This window comes from Schistocerca serialis, chromosome 5 (genome assembly GCF_023864345.2).
Source record: "Schistocerca serialis cubense isolate TAMUIC-IGC-003099 chromosome 5, iqSchSeri2.2, whole genome shotgun sequence".
In the NCBI taxonomy this organism is placed as follows: domain Eukaryota; kingdom Metazoa; phylum Arthropoda; class Insecta; order Orthoptera; family Acrididae; genus Schistocerca; species Schistocerca serialis.
The window spans coordinates 414,675,574-414,689,668 of record NC_064642.1 but is presented as its reverse complement, the minus strand read 5'-3'; the positions used below and the strand labels follow the sequence as shown (position 1 = coordinate 414,689,668).

Genomic DNA, 14,095 nt, shown 5'->3' with positions numbered 1-14,095 from the left:
TAATGACCGTTTATTAATGAGAGCAGTTCTGGACCTTTCTATAGATGCTCCTGCAGTTTACTATTAGTACATTAATATTGTTATTCCCTGTTGCATTTTGCCTACTCCTACCTTGCCGCATCTCAGGAGGCGTCTTGTCGGGCCTAGGGAGGGAATTCTCTAACCTAAAAAACCCACACGTGCACTCCACATGTACTCCGCTAACCTTTTAGCCGTTTCCAGCGTGTAGTGCACGCCTGCCATATTCAGGGGGACCCTACATTTCTCCACCCGATAGCGGAGGTCGAGAAATTTGCACCCCACATCTCCGCAGAATCGTCTGAGCCTCTGGTTTAAGCCTTCTCCTCGGCTCCAAACCAGAGGACAGTGATCGGTTCTGGGAATGATACTACAAATAGTTAGCTCAGATTCAACCCCGCCTTCCACCTTCAATTCCGCCAACCGCCTGTACGAACTGAGGATGACCTCTGAACCCAGACAGCAGGAGTCATTGGTGCCAACATGAGCAACAATTTGCAGTCAGGTGCACCCAGTGCTCTCTATCACCGCCGGCAGTGCCCCCTCCACATCTCGGATGAGACCCCCCAGCAAGCAGACAGAGTGAACACTGGCCTTCTTCCCCGACCTTTCCGCTTCAAGACTCTTGAAGATATAGGCTATGTAAAATATCCCAAGAAAATCTATTAAGAAAGTTTCAGGCATCGGCTTTAAATGACTACTACAGGTATGTACTACAACCCCCTATTTCTTGCTCACAAAGGGATTATGAGGATAAGATTAGAATAATTACTGCACACACACACACACACACACACACACACACACACACACACACACACACAGAAGCATTCAAACAATCTTTCTTCCCATGCTCTGTTTGTGAGTGGAACAGGAAGAAACCCTACAAACTAGTACAATGGCATGTACCAGGTGCCATACACATAATGGTGGTTTGCAGTGTATAGACTTAGATGTGTTTAATTTATTGCCATACTCTTGTAAGTAAGACTTAATAAGAGTCAAGTTTAACAGATGTCATGTGATTAATGCATGAATCCATTTCTATTTGTTAGTAATCATTTTTATCTGTTTTTGTTATGTTACATGCACAGTTCAAAGATAGCCATTACAGTATTCCCTTCAAGTTTAGAAACCAAAACAACCATAAAACTGTCTTAACATCGGCTGGGACTCTACAACAAAAAAAAATGGAAAACTGCAGAAATCACACAATTCTAATTTCTGGTGTTTGAAAACAACAACAAACATCAGAAACTTAATCTTAACGACACAATCACCTATGGTATACTCATGAAATAGGCGACTAAACTCAAGGCGGTCAGGTCATAATACAAGAAAGCATTTGTTGGACACTAAAATCAAAATGTCATTTGAAGTCCTTGCACCCAGCGATTGCGCTCGCAGGTGAAAAACTTAGTATGCAAGCAACTAAATAAAAGCAAAATTACGTGATCGTACCATGCACATAAAAAGTGTAGAATCTGGTTGAGGGGCGATGGGGACCAAAATATGTGAAACAACTGTAGCAACAAGGAACCCATTGGATACACAACACACGATAAAGTACAATAAAGATATGCCAATCACAGGTACGCCACATTTACGAGAAAACAATGAAATTATTACATACGATTTTAAAGAGATGCGAGCTATGTACTTGAACCCTGCTTGTAATGTATACCAACCTCAAACTTTTCACAGACCTAAATTTAATTTCCCACCACATTTTGAAAAAAACTAAATCATAATTTTATGATATTATAAGCTGCTCATAAATACGAGCAATAGGAAAACCTAATATTACAAAGTAATATACGCTGCTGTGTGTTACTTTTAAGAATGCCCATTTACATCATAGAAATCGTATAGTACTGCAGTGAAATGGCTTCACAGACGTATCTAATACACGTTTTACTTGCCTTAACTTCTGCACTACCCCTTCCGAGTCTTTTTATGTTAGTCGAAATCAGCTAAACGTTTACACACTCATTTTACTTGAAAACACTCAACATGCCACCATTAAACAAACAACAAGTACTGCAGTGCATCCAACATTCTAGTTTGACAATAGGCGTCCATTATTCGAATGTTTTACTTGCCATTTGCCAACATGAAGAAAAAACACGTTCATTACTGTAATTACTGGAAAGTGGAAAATATCTGAAATATTCTTGCATGGACTTGAAGTTGTTCTGTAAGACGCTTTTTTCCAATTAGAAATATTAAGAATGGTCTGTCCTCACTGACCGTATCTACAATTAAGGCGAAGCGAGCGCACACTCGTGCATTTCGAATTTGTCTGAAGTTCGTCGTGGTGTTGACGAGTACTCGCTTTGGAGACGATATTCGCACATTGCTATGCATCTAGTCATTCTGCGAACAACGAATATCTCTTAATCAGCACCCGTGTGGAATGGAAATGCTTCTTATCCTCAATAAAACTAGTTTTTTTCCACAGGCGAACCACTGTCGCTTGTAGGTTCTTTCAGTTCCATCTCCTTTTCTCAAGCTTAGCTCAAGGAATACTATTAAATAATTCTCCTTTTGCAGTCCTATGCCTTTTTGCGGTTCACATGAATCTTTCTACGTTTTCAAGCATCGTAAACGGCATTTCTTTGTTTCACGGTTCGATAAAGATGAATTCCAAATTATCGGTTCATTTCTGTACCATTGGGGCAGTTAATTTCTTAAAGACCAGTGCGATAACAACTGGTCAAATGCATTCGCTGAACGCGAATACGTAACAGACTCCAGGGGAAAAAAAGGAACGCGAAAGGAAATTCCATTGTATTGAATGCGACACTATATACAATTTATAAACGTGAATCATTCGAGTCAGTAGAAGATGAGTAATATTTCTAAGTCACAGAAATTTACTTTCTTGTGGCAAGAAAGCAATATCGAATAATTAAATTGTTGAACGGATGCTTACCCAAGAAAGATTGTGAGCAGAACCGAGGAGTGGACCTAACTGCTATTCCAAGAAGCTTGGACGTCGTTCATGGGGACGTATAGACGAGAATGTTTACCGATACTTTAACGTGACACACACAGCGGGTAAGGGCGAGCACCAAAGCTTACAGGCATTTGGTAAACAGCTGTCAACACATCCCCTCCACTCGACTGTTTTGGAATTTCCATTAATGTGCACGTTTCGATTCCTGATCACAATGACGTGAATTTGCGCGGTACGCATATAAGTTACGCTTCCCCACTATGGAACCCACAGGCTCTCGCTCGGTTCATATGTCGTCATGCATTCCTGGAGACAAGACGAATCACTCCCGCACTAATACTCCCGACTGATTATCGACTTACAAAAAAAAAAAAAAAAAAAAAAGTAACTAAGTTTACAAAATCCACAGAGCAGAATCCCGGTATTACTACAGTGGCAAATGAAACGACAGGCGAACTGTGAGCCATACGGTTCGTTATTGAATCGATTTTTTAGCAGCATTCGTACCTCAACGATATGCTAACGAATATCTTTTAACAATATGGAATACAAGACGGCTACTGATTGCTCACTAGTAACATCAAACTGCCCGTTGCTACAATTTCTGAATATCAAACCTTTTCTAATACAATGGTACCACGCAATACTACACTAATGGAGTTATTTTCTGCTATAATATTTACCATGAACATATTAGGATGCTTGGGAAAAAAATTAGCACAGCATGTTATGCCTTACGAATATTAGTCACTGTGTGCAATAGTTCATGCCACAGAATGATATACTTTGCACACACACATTCTATAATAAGTTACGGCATAACATTCTGGAGTGCAAATGCCCAACATATGAAATATGTGTTCAGATTGCAGAAACGAGCTATCAGAATAATGAGCAAGAGTCACAAAAGAGCACACTGCAGTGAGCTATTTAAAAATGGGGTATTCTGACAATCCCAAGTGAATATATCTTGCAACTACAGTTTTTATTCACAAAAATATTGAGCAATATTTAGCAAACAGCTGCATACATGATCACCAAACCAGAAACAATAATTGCTTGTACCTAGTCAGAATGAATCAAACCAAAACCCAAACCACTATGTTTTACTGAGGTGTCAAGATATACAATAAATTGCCAAAAGAAATCAAAAACATAAAGGAACTCTGCAAATTTAAAGCATTCCTTAATGAATATTTATCAAAAAATAGTTTTTACTTGATTAGAGAATTCATGCAGCATAAAATTGGCGTAAATAAATAATCAGGTTAACCAATTATAAAGTGGACATTCTAAATTGTAATTTACCCATACAAGTACTAGAGGAGTCTTGTGATCTATTTCTTTTGATTGAAACAGGTTCTTCTGCATTGTGTAATTCAAATATAAACAATTTAAGCTCATGAAGAATATCAGGTTTATTATGGACACCCTTAAACTTGGGCCACAGAGAGAGGGGATATATATATATATGAATAAATAAACAATTTAAGCTCATGAAGAATATCAGGTTTATTATGGACACCCTTAAACCTGGGCCACAGAGAGAGGGTTCTTTTTCTATTGTCTGCTAGTGTGTTGCACAAGAGTTTGGTCGTGTTAATTACTGGTGAAAGCATGCTAGGGTTTATTATTTTGTTTCATTCTTTATAGTTTTCAGTTTTTAGTATTTTCATACAGCTGGCTTCATCAGTGTACACAGTGGAGTCAAGATTTATACAGTTAAGAAAACGTTAGAGAAGTGCTTGTGTTTGGGGGCAGTGCAACTGGCAGCAGTCTGGAGACACCAAGAAGCTGTGTTCACCACAGTCGACAGGTTTCAGACTGATACACCCAGAATGCAGCAGTTTATATTCACTTAGAGATGTCACTGAAATAAGCAAGGATTTTCAGGAAAAATGATAAGGACTTAACATCCTGTTGAGGACAATCTCATTATACACAGAATAAAGGTTGGAATTAGGAAGTGATGGAGAAGGAAATTGCCCTTTTCAAAGAATCCAGTCCAAAATTTGCATCAAGTGATTTAGCAATACCATAAACAATGTCAATCTAGTTAGCCAGATAGGTACGTGAACCAAACTACCATCCTCCTGAGAGCAAACCCAATGTCTTACCAGCTGAAAAGCAATAACTCCTATGATTATGATGGTATTACAATCAAAGCACAAAAATCTTGTGCTGTGATGGTAGTTCCCCAATTGATTTAACTCTGTAAATAATCAATGAATCAAGATTTATTTCCCAAAAAACTGACAGCAGTAATGCTCATTAATAAAAAAAGGGGGATAAGCATGTCACCTCTAATTGCAGATCCATCTTACTCCTTACCACGTTCCAAAACATTTCTGAGAAGGTCTTTTATTATAGCTTGTTATAACATTAAGTTTTCAACAACAGTTCTTTCATTCATTCATTCACTCACTCACTTATTCAAATGTCATGTTTTGCAAACCTGTCAAGAAGAACCACCTTTAGAAATGTGCAACCTGACAAGTTACGCATTAACACACAGAAGCAACCCCTGATAGTTACTTCTGTAAAGTACACGAACAAAAATTATGACTCACAGTAATCTGCTTAAACTGATAATTATGGTAATTACTTCTAGATTACCTTATATATGTATGTTTAGAAAAAGAACAGCTACTCCAAAAAAATAAGTGCCCCTCCTACATTATGCAACTGCTGTTTTTATCTAGCACAATTTGTCTTCTGTGAAGCCTTCTCTATATAGAAAGCAATACATGATCTCTGAAAATGAGTCACCCCTGCTCCCTCTGCGAAAGCAAATGTTCAAACTCAGTTCTGATAGAACTAAACAACAGAAATTACCCTCCAGTCATTTTGTGTGATCTTACCAAGGAGTTGTGTAGAGTCTAAAATTCTATTAGGGAAACTGAAATGTTATGATGTCACAAACACCTCTGTTGCCTGGATGGAGGAAACAAGAGAAAACAGAAGGAATTTAATAAATGATATCAGAGGGGATAAAAATATCTGAGTGAGAAATCATTAAATATGTAGTCCCACAAGGTCCATTTCTTGGCCAATGCCTGTTCTTGTCATTAATAAATAATTTACCGAAGGCTTTGGAGGGAAATTCAAAACCTGCTATGTTTGCCCAAATACAGCCATACTAGATACACGCTGGGATATAATGGAACAAACTTGCCATTGTTTCACTACAAACACCTTTACTCTCAGTATTACAAAAACTCAAATCATTCAATTTCAAAGAAATAGACTTGCCTTACAATTACCAGAAGGAGAGATTAATTGACACATACAAATTGAAACTTGTCCTAGCCATCCATACAGATGATAAACTGAGAAAGCACCAGCAAAAGCACAGTTTTAAGTTAACGAGCAAGTTCCTTTCTGTCTACTTTGCACTTAGAAATCTCTCTCATTCTGTTGTCCTAGAGTCAGGATTGTATGCATACTTCCACTCAGCAGTGTACTAAGGCATAAACTTCTGAGGCAGTAGAGACAAGGCCAAAGAAATGTTCATTATATAAAAGTATGAAATAATAATGTTATGTAAAGCAGGTATTCAAACATATTGCAGAATTCTCTTCAAGGATTTTGGGATTCTTACACAAATGTGGATAATACATTTACTTATTAAGGGCATTTATGGTTAATCAGAGTGGATTCAGGAGAAACTGTGAATTTAAAATAAAATTAATTTCCATGAAAAAAATTGCATTTCTTTCTAGGTTTCTGATTAGAGGTTTTATATTCTGGTGCTAAACTGATAACAGGTTAGCACTAGACAGGCAAGAAATAGGAAGTTTCCCAATATTCAAAACTGAAATAAAAGTGTAAGTTATTAGCCACTCCATCTAAAATTTATTATACTGTTTGGACTGAGGGATGTAAATAACACTCAGCTCTAATGTTTGTATTAACCAGATTTTGACTTTGTCACAATATACCTTATACTGTTCTGTGTAAAGTTACATAAATGCTTTGATGAAGTATTGGCCATTTCTCTCTCTCTCTCTCTCTCTCTCTCTCTCTCTCTCTCTCTCTCACGCAAACACAACTCGCACATAAGACCATAGTCTCTGACTGAATCCAGACTCAGAGAGTCTCACTTCAGCTACCAGAGACTGTTTGTTGTGTGTGTGTGTGTGTGTGTGTGTGTGTGTGTGTGTGTGTGTGTGTGTGTGTTGTCTGTTTTCAACAAAGGCCTTGTTGGCAGAAAGCTCACTTTCTAACAATCTTTTTGTTGTACCTATCTGCAACTCAGCATATTGGCTATATGGTGAGTAACAACTATGCTCTTCATAATCTTGTTATAATCTATGCTAGTTGGCCATGACTGCATTTGCATATTTTTAAAATATTTTTATTTTTGAAATAAACTGGAGTTATCAAACTGATTAATTAAAAGCAAAATTATAATCTGCATATGGTCACATACCTCCAACCAGTATAAAGGATTCCTAGTTACCAAGGGACCTTGGTATCAGCACAGGATGCCTCATCAGTTGGGATAGGGCTCAGTCTTCCTAAAATGTTAGGAGAGCCAAAGAGGTTGGTGTTCCAGATATTATGCTGACAGTATATCATTGCAGTCAGCCACAAATGTAAACGAATGAGAACTTGGACTGTCCAAGCGGAGAGGAGCGGTGCACTCTTGAAGAGCTGCCATCCTATGTCCACATTCTGTGTTTCCACAAAATAAAACTGACATAATGATCATAGACATCATTGATTCCTTTTTTCTGGTGGGAGTCTCATTCAAAGCCCTTTAAGCACTAGGATTAGTCTCATTTCAAAATTAGGAAAAAAACAAGCAATCCACAATGCAAAGCAAATTGGAGTGCAAAAAACGTTTGGTAAATGCTGCAGCACAGTTGTCTGCTGCAGATGGCAGTGGTAGTACAGGCCCGACCTCTACCAGTAACATACATGACCATAGTTCAAAACACTCCCCACCTAAAACTGCCACGATATAGTGTCCGCATAATACTTTGAGTTATATATGAGGTGAGTGATGGACCCCCTTGAACTCAGTATCTCCTGCTTGCGAGACAGTTGTTAACCACTCTGCTACCTAGACACAGTGTTTATCACTAATGCACAGACTACCTCAGCATGCCTCTTGATCAACCCACACTCCCACCTAGCGCCATGTATCCACAGTCCCTGTCCATGTCCTCCACGCTTGCTACTTGGAGATTACCGCTGGAGGTCGGACACAATTGTGCATCCATAATGAATGTGGTGGATTCATTGCCTATCAAGGCAAATGAATTGTATGAATGTGTGATGCCTGTTGCTTTGGACATGTCCAAAAGAACAGACACCACCCAGAATCTGCAGCTGTGATACATATTATGTGATACATAATGGATTCATTGCCCAATGAGGTGAATCAGTTATGACTGCATGGTGTTTGTTCTTTCTGATATGTCCAAAAGGACAGACACCGTGTAGAATCAGGTTTCCACCTGGGTCTCCCACGGGCAAGGGGTTGGGAATGGGAATGACATAGGGATGGACTAGGATGTTGTGGAGGCTGGGTATGTGATGGAACACCACTTTGGGAGGGGTGGGAAGTATCTCAGGTAAGATGTCCCTCATTTCAGGACTTGATGATATGTAATCAAAGCCCTGGCAAAGGATGTGGTTCAGTTGTTCCAGTCCGGGGTTGATACTGGGTGATGCAGGCGATACTCTTTTGTGGCTGTTTCTTGTTGGGGGGGGGGGGGGGGGAGAAATGTCATGGGAGATCTGTTTGCGGATTGGGTCTGAGGGATAATGCCTATCTGTGAAGGCCTAGGTGAGACCCTCAGCATACTATTTGTCACTGCAAATAGGGCCAGGCTCTATGGTAAGGATTTCTTGGTGTGAAAGGGATGACAGCTGTCAAAATACTGGTATTGTTGGTGGTTGTAGTGGGTTCAATGTGGACAGAGGTGCAGACGGAGCCATCATAATGGAGAGAAGGTGTTAAGGCTGTGAAGGAATGAAGATAGGATGTCTTAGCTCCGAGTCCAGATCATGAAGATATCATCAATGAATCTGAACCAGACTAGGGGTTTTGTGCTTAGGATGGCCAAGAAAGTCTCTTCTAGATGGCACATAAAAAGGTTGGCATAGGAGGGTGGCATATGGGTGCTCATGGCTGTGCTACAGATTTGTTTATATGCCTTCCCTTCAAATGATAAGTAGTTATGGATTGGATAAAGTTAGTAAAGTTAGTAAAGTTAGTTCCTTACCACCGTTGCAGCCAGCAGCCACCACTGAATCCATGCCACAAGCAGGCAAGTGCCAAGTGCCAGTGATTCGTAACTTCCCACGTGCATTATTGCTGCCGTCACCCTTCGCATGTAATGCCACATTAAGTGCCTTTGAACTTTTTGCTTTGTGTGCACAAAATGCCCTCCACACATTCTCAATATGGAGTGCACCAGGGGGAGTAAGTAAAGGTCTTGTTAATGATCCACAAAAACAAGCTGAAAATCTTAAGTTAAGAAATCAGTAATTAGGCGAATGACTGTGGGCAAGACAGGAATTGCCACCTGTCCCCAAAATTGACTTAAGTATGCAAACCACCCCTGATGTGGCTGCTATTGATCTGCAACCCACTCCCCTTCATGTTACAGACTAAGTTATAAGAATGCATGGTATCTGTTCCTTCAGACATGTCCAAAAGACCAGGCACCATGCGAAATCCGCAGCAGTGACACATAATATGTAAATTGAAAGAGGAGTGGGGAGAAAGGAAAGGGAAGGGAAGAGTCTATTGATATCAGTTGCATCAGGACTTTGTGTGGCATCAGCGATAATGAACGAAAATGTGTGCTGGACTAGGATTTGAAACTGGGATCTCCTGCTTATCAGCAGTTGCGTTAATCACTGCACCACTTAGACACAGCATTTATCACAATTGCATGAACTATCTCGGCTGACCCACATTCCCACTTAGTGCCATCTATCTGCAGTCCCTGTCCGTTTCCTCCATACTTGGTACTTGGAGGTTTCCACAGGAGGTTGGATATAATTGTGCATCCACACTGAATGTGATGGATTCATTGCTCATCAAGGCAAATCAATTATATGAATGCGTGGCGTCTGTTCCTTTGAACATGTCTGAAAGAAGAGGCGCAACATGGAATCCACAGCTGCGATACATATTATGTGATATATACTCTCAATACCTCCACCTCGAATGTAACCACAGTAAGCCATCCAGAACCATGACTAAATTAATCATCCTTCACAAGTGAAAAATCCAAAATACCACCTGCAAAAGCACAAGGACCATCAAGGACAACATGCAATGCGGTGCCTTTCACCTTCACTTCATTTTTTTCCTTGTCCCGAATAGTGATTTCAGTGTCATCAATGGACTTGTAAACAGCTGTGTGTGAGTGCCAAACACCCTAAAATGATGTATCTCGTGAGTAGTTCAAAGCAATTTCCTGTGCAGCAGCCTAATCCAGACTACCAGTGCCCACAGCTGTCGCATGCATTATAAAGGCTCATGGTGCCTTATCGAAACTGCAACAACCGGCTTCAGTGTGAACAATCACCCACAGTGGAATGTAAAACTAGTGCCACTGCAGGGGCAACTGCACAGAGGCAACCCGGATAACTGCACTTCAGCCTACAGCTCTTTATTGAGTTAGGCAATTGAGCCGTGACTTATAGAGATGCACAGGGATGTCTCACACAGAGCGCATGCCAGGGTGCCCCTGAGAACTACAACACTAAGAACTGGTTCTCAGATTTTGGCAAAATCAATGTGTAGGTCTTCTTTATAATATGTGTCATAGCTGCTATTTCTGCATGGTGTCTGTCCTTTTGGACATATCTGAGGAAACAGACACCATGGCAGTCAGAACTGCTTCACCTCAATGGGCAATAAATCCATTATGTATCACATAATATGTATCACAGCTGCAGATTCTGGGTTGTGTCTGTTCTTTTGGACATGTCCAAACCAACACGCACTTCACATTCATTCAATTCATTTGCCTTGATGGGCAATGAATCCACCACATTAATTGCGGATGCACAATTATGTCCGACCTCCTTCGGTAATCTCCGAGTAGCAAGCATGAAGGACTTAAGTCCAGGGAGTGTGGTGGATGGTACACTACTTCCCAGTCCTATCGACTGAACACAGCAACCACAGCTTGCGCTGTATGCACCCATGCATTGTCATACAAAATGATGGGTGGATTGCGCAGAAAGTGTTGCCACTTCTTTTGCAAAGTTGGTCACAGGTGATGCTCCAAAAATGAACAGTAATATGACTTAAGTCCTTGTGACTTTGATTTGATTCCAAAGATGAAGGAAATACTTCATGGCATTCACTTCAGCACTGTTTCAGAGATTTGACAGGCAGTAGATAACTCCATTCACACCATCAACAGAACAGGCTCTGCTAACGGTATACTACACCTTCCACATCGCTGTCAACGGGTCCTCCGCAATGGTGGTGACTACTTTGAAGGACAGTAACAAGTGCAAACATGTAAATTTTTGTATCAGTTGTGAATGAATAGTTGCCATTATTTAAGAGTCAACCCTTGTATTTCAATTTTCATGTATTTCTTATTTCAATCTCTAGCAGATGCACGTCCACAAAGCTCTCGCTAAGCTAAGTGATTGATATTTACATAAGAGCTAATTTAGTTAATATTACATTTTAGACTAGTGTATTTACTTCTTTGCTATGCTGTCTATTGAATGTTTTGCTTTTCTGAGCATATTTAGACAGAAAAGAAAGTATTTCGTAAAGGCTGATACTCATTAGTTTTGTTTACATTTTAGGCATAAATTTCATGTGAGTGTAGATCTTTATTTTTTCTTACTAGAGTTAGCAGTTCAAAGTTAAATTAATTTGTGTCTGTCATATAGACTTTAGGTAGTTAGTTAAAACTTTTGAAAGTAAGTTTAAAAGTTTGTTTACATTAGCATTTAGTTACTGCTATGAAACCTCAGTGCTCTTGTGCCAAGTTATTCTCTGCTTTTGTGTACATTTTTCTATCAAACCATGTGTGACAAATGTGGTGGTTGCTGTAGAAATCTGAAGGAGGTGGGTGTTCTGTGAAGACTGTAGGTTATGGTTTCAATGGGGCAAATGTAGTGGCAAGGAAACAGGGGTAGATAATGAGGTTCTTCCATGGTAATCTAGGTTATGTAGAAAGGACTGAAAAATTTCTGAACAGGAGGCAAAAATTTGTGCCCTTAAGGCTGAATTAGAAAATGCAAATTTGGAATTGTGTAGGCTACAGGAGGAAAAAGAGACATGATGCTTGGGAAAGGTAGCAAGCAAAGGGTGAAAAAGGGAAACTGTTGAAAAACTTTAGAAATTCAGTTAGTAAATCATATTGCGGAGATGTTGAGTCATGATAGGCACAACAAAAAGATTCACACAATTATAGCTTTCGGCCATTAAGGCCTTTGTCAGCAGTACACACACATACACACGTGCACACACACTCACACAAACACAACTTGCATATACAACTTGCATACACATATGCAGCCTCAGAGAACTGAAACCACGCTGCAAGCAGCGGCACCAGTGCAAGCCACCTTCCTATATGTTGCCGTCCACCTCAGAGATGGCTACATCAGTACATCTGTCCATATCAAACCTACTAACCACCAGCAATACCTCCACTTTGTCAGCTGCTACCCACTCCATACCAAGAAGTCCCTTCCATGCAGCCTAGCCACCCGTGGTTGTCGCATCTGCAGTGACGAGCAATCCCTTTCTAAATATACCGAGGGTCTCACTGAAGCCTTCACTGACCATAATTACCCTCCCATCCTTGTACAAAAACATATCTCCCACCACCTCCCAGAGTCCCACAGTCCGGCCACAGAGGAGCATTCCCCTCAAAACTCAGTACCATCCAGGACTAAAGCAACTGAATTACATTCTCCGCCAGGGTTTCGATTACCTCTCATCATGCCCTGAAATTAGAAATGTCCTGCCCACTATCCTTCCCGCCCCTCTTACCATGGTATTCTGCCATCCACCAAACCTACATAATATACTCGTCCATCCTTACACAATCCCTGCTCCCAATCCCTTACCTCATGCCTCATAGCCCTGTAATAGACCTAGATGCAGGACCTGTCCCACTCATCCTCCTACCACCACCTACTCCAGGCCGGTCACTAACATCACCTATCCCATCAAAGGCAGGGCTACCTGTGAAACCAATAATGTGATTTACAAGCTAAGCTGCAACCACTGTGCTGAATTCTATGTAGGCATGACAACCAACAAGCTTTCTGTCCGCATGAATGGCCACCGTCAAATTGTGGCCAAAAAAACAAGTGGACCACCCTGTTGCTGAACACGCTGCCAAACATGATATCCCTCATCTCAATGACTGCTTCACAGCCTGTGCCATATGGATCCTTCGCACCAACATCAGCTTTCCTGAATTGCACAGCTGGGAACGTTCTCTGCAATACATCCTACGTTCCTGTAACCCTCCTGGCCTCAACCTTCGTCACTATCCTCACCCATCCAGCCCCCCTCCCTGTTCCCATTCCAGCACTACACAGCCATCATTTCACTGCCATATCCAGTCTTTTAATTTCTTTTTATTTCTCTCCTTTCTGTTACTTACCCCCTCGCCCCTTCCCACCTTCTCTCCTGCCCTCCGTCTAAACTGCAACACTTCACTGTCCGCCACTCCCACCATACTATCCCTCCCCCTCCCTGCCCCAGCCTCCTCCTTACCCCCACCCAGTCACCACTCCCATCATGCACTGGTGCTGCTGCTTGCAGTGTGGTTTCAGTTCTCTGAGACTCCATACGTATGTGTGTGTGTGTGTGTGTGTGTGTGTGTGTGTGTGTGTGTGTGTGTACTGCTGACAAAGGCCTTAATGGCTGAAAGCTATGAATCCGAGATATAGTATTAGGAGTGACCTGGACAAAATAGGAGCAGAAACTGGGCACACAAACGTGGGGTTTAAGGTGGCCTTTCAGCACCATGATTGGCCTGGGGTAAGCACTACTGTATGGCATGTTAACACTGAGCTGAACAGGATGCTCCAGACATCAGAAAAATCTCACAGAAGTGTTGTTCCAGTTGATGCTATTGGTAGGTGGGGATACACTACACA

General features: G+C 40.9%; 1 protein-coding gene across 2 annotated transcripts in view; it reads right to left on the bottom strand.

Annotated features, from left to right (window-relative positions):
- Positions 1–3,253, bottom strand: part of LOC126481153 (protein twisted gastrulation-like) — a 49,009-nt gene extending 45,756 nt beyond the window's left edge. The window contains exon 1 of one of the 2 annotated variants that reach the window (XM_050104724.1): positions 2,954–3,253. The gene's annotated coding sequence lies outside the window, so the exon portion shown is untranslated. Of the gene's footprint in view, positions 1–1,940; positions 2,093–2,953 lie in introns of those variants that run through there. The other variant, XM_050104723.1, reaches the window with a different exon arrangement.
- Positions 3,254–14,095: the final 10,842 nt, after the last annotated feature.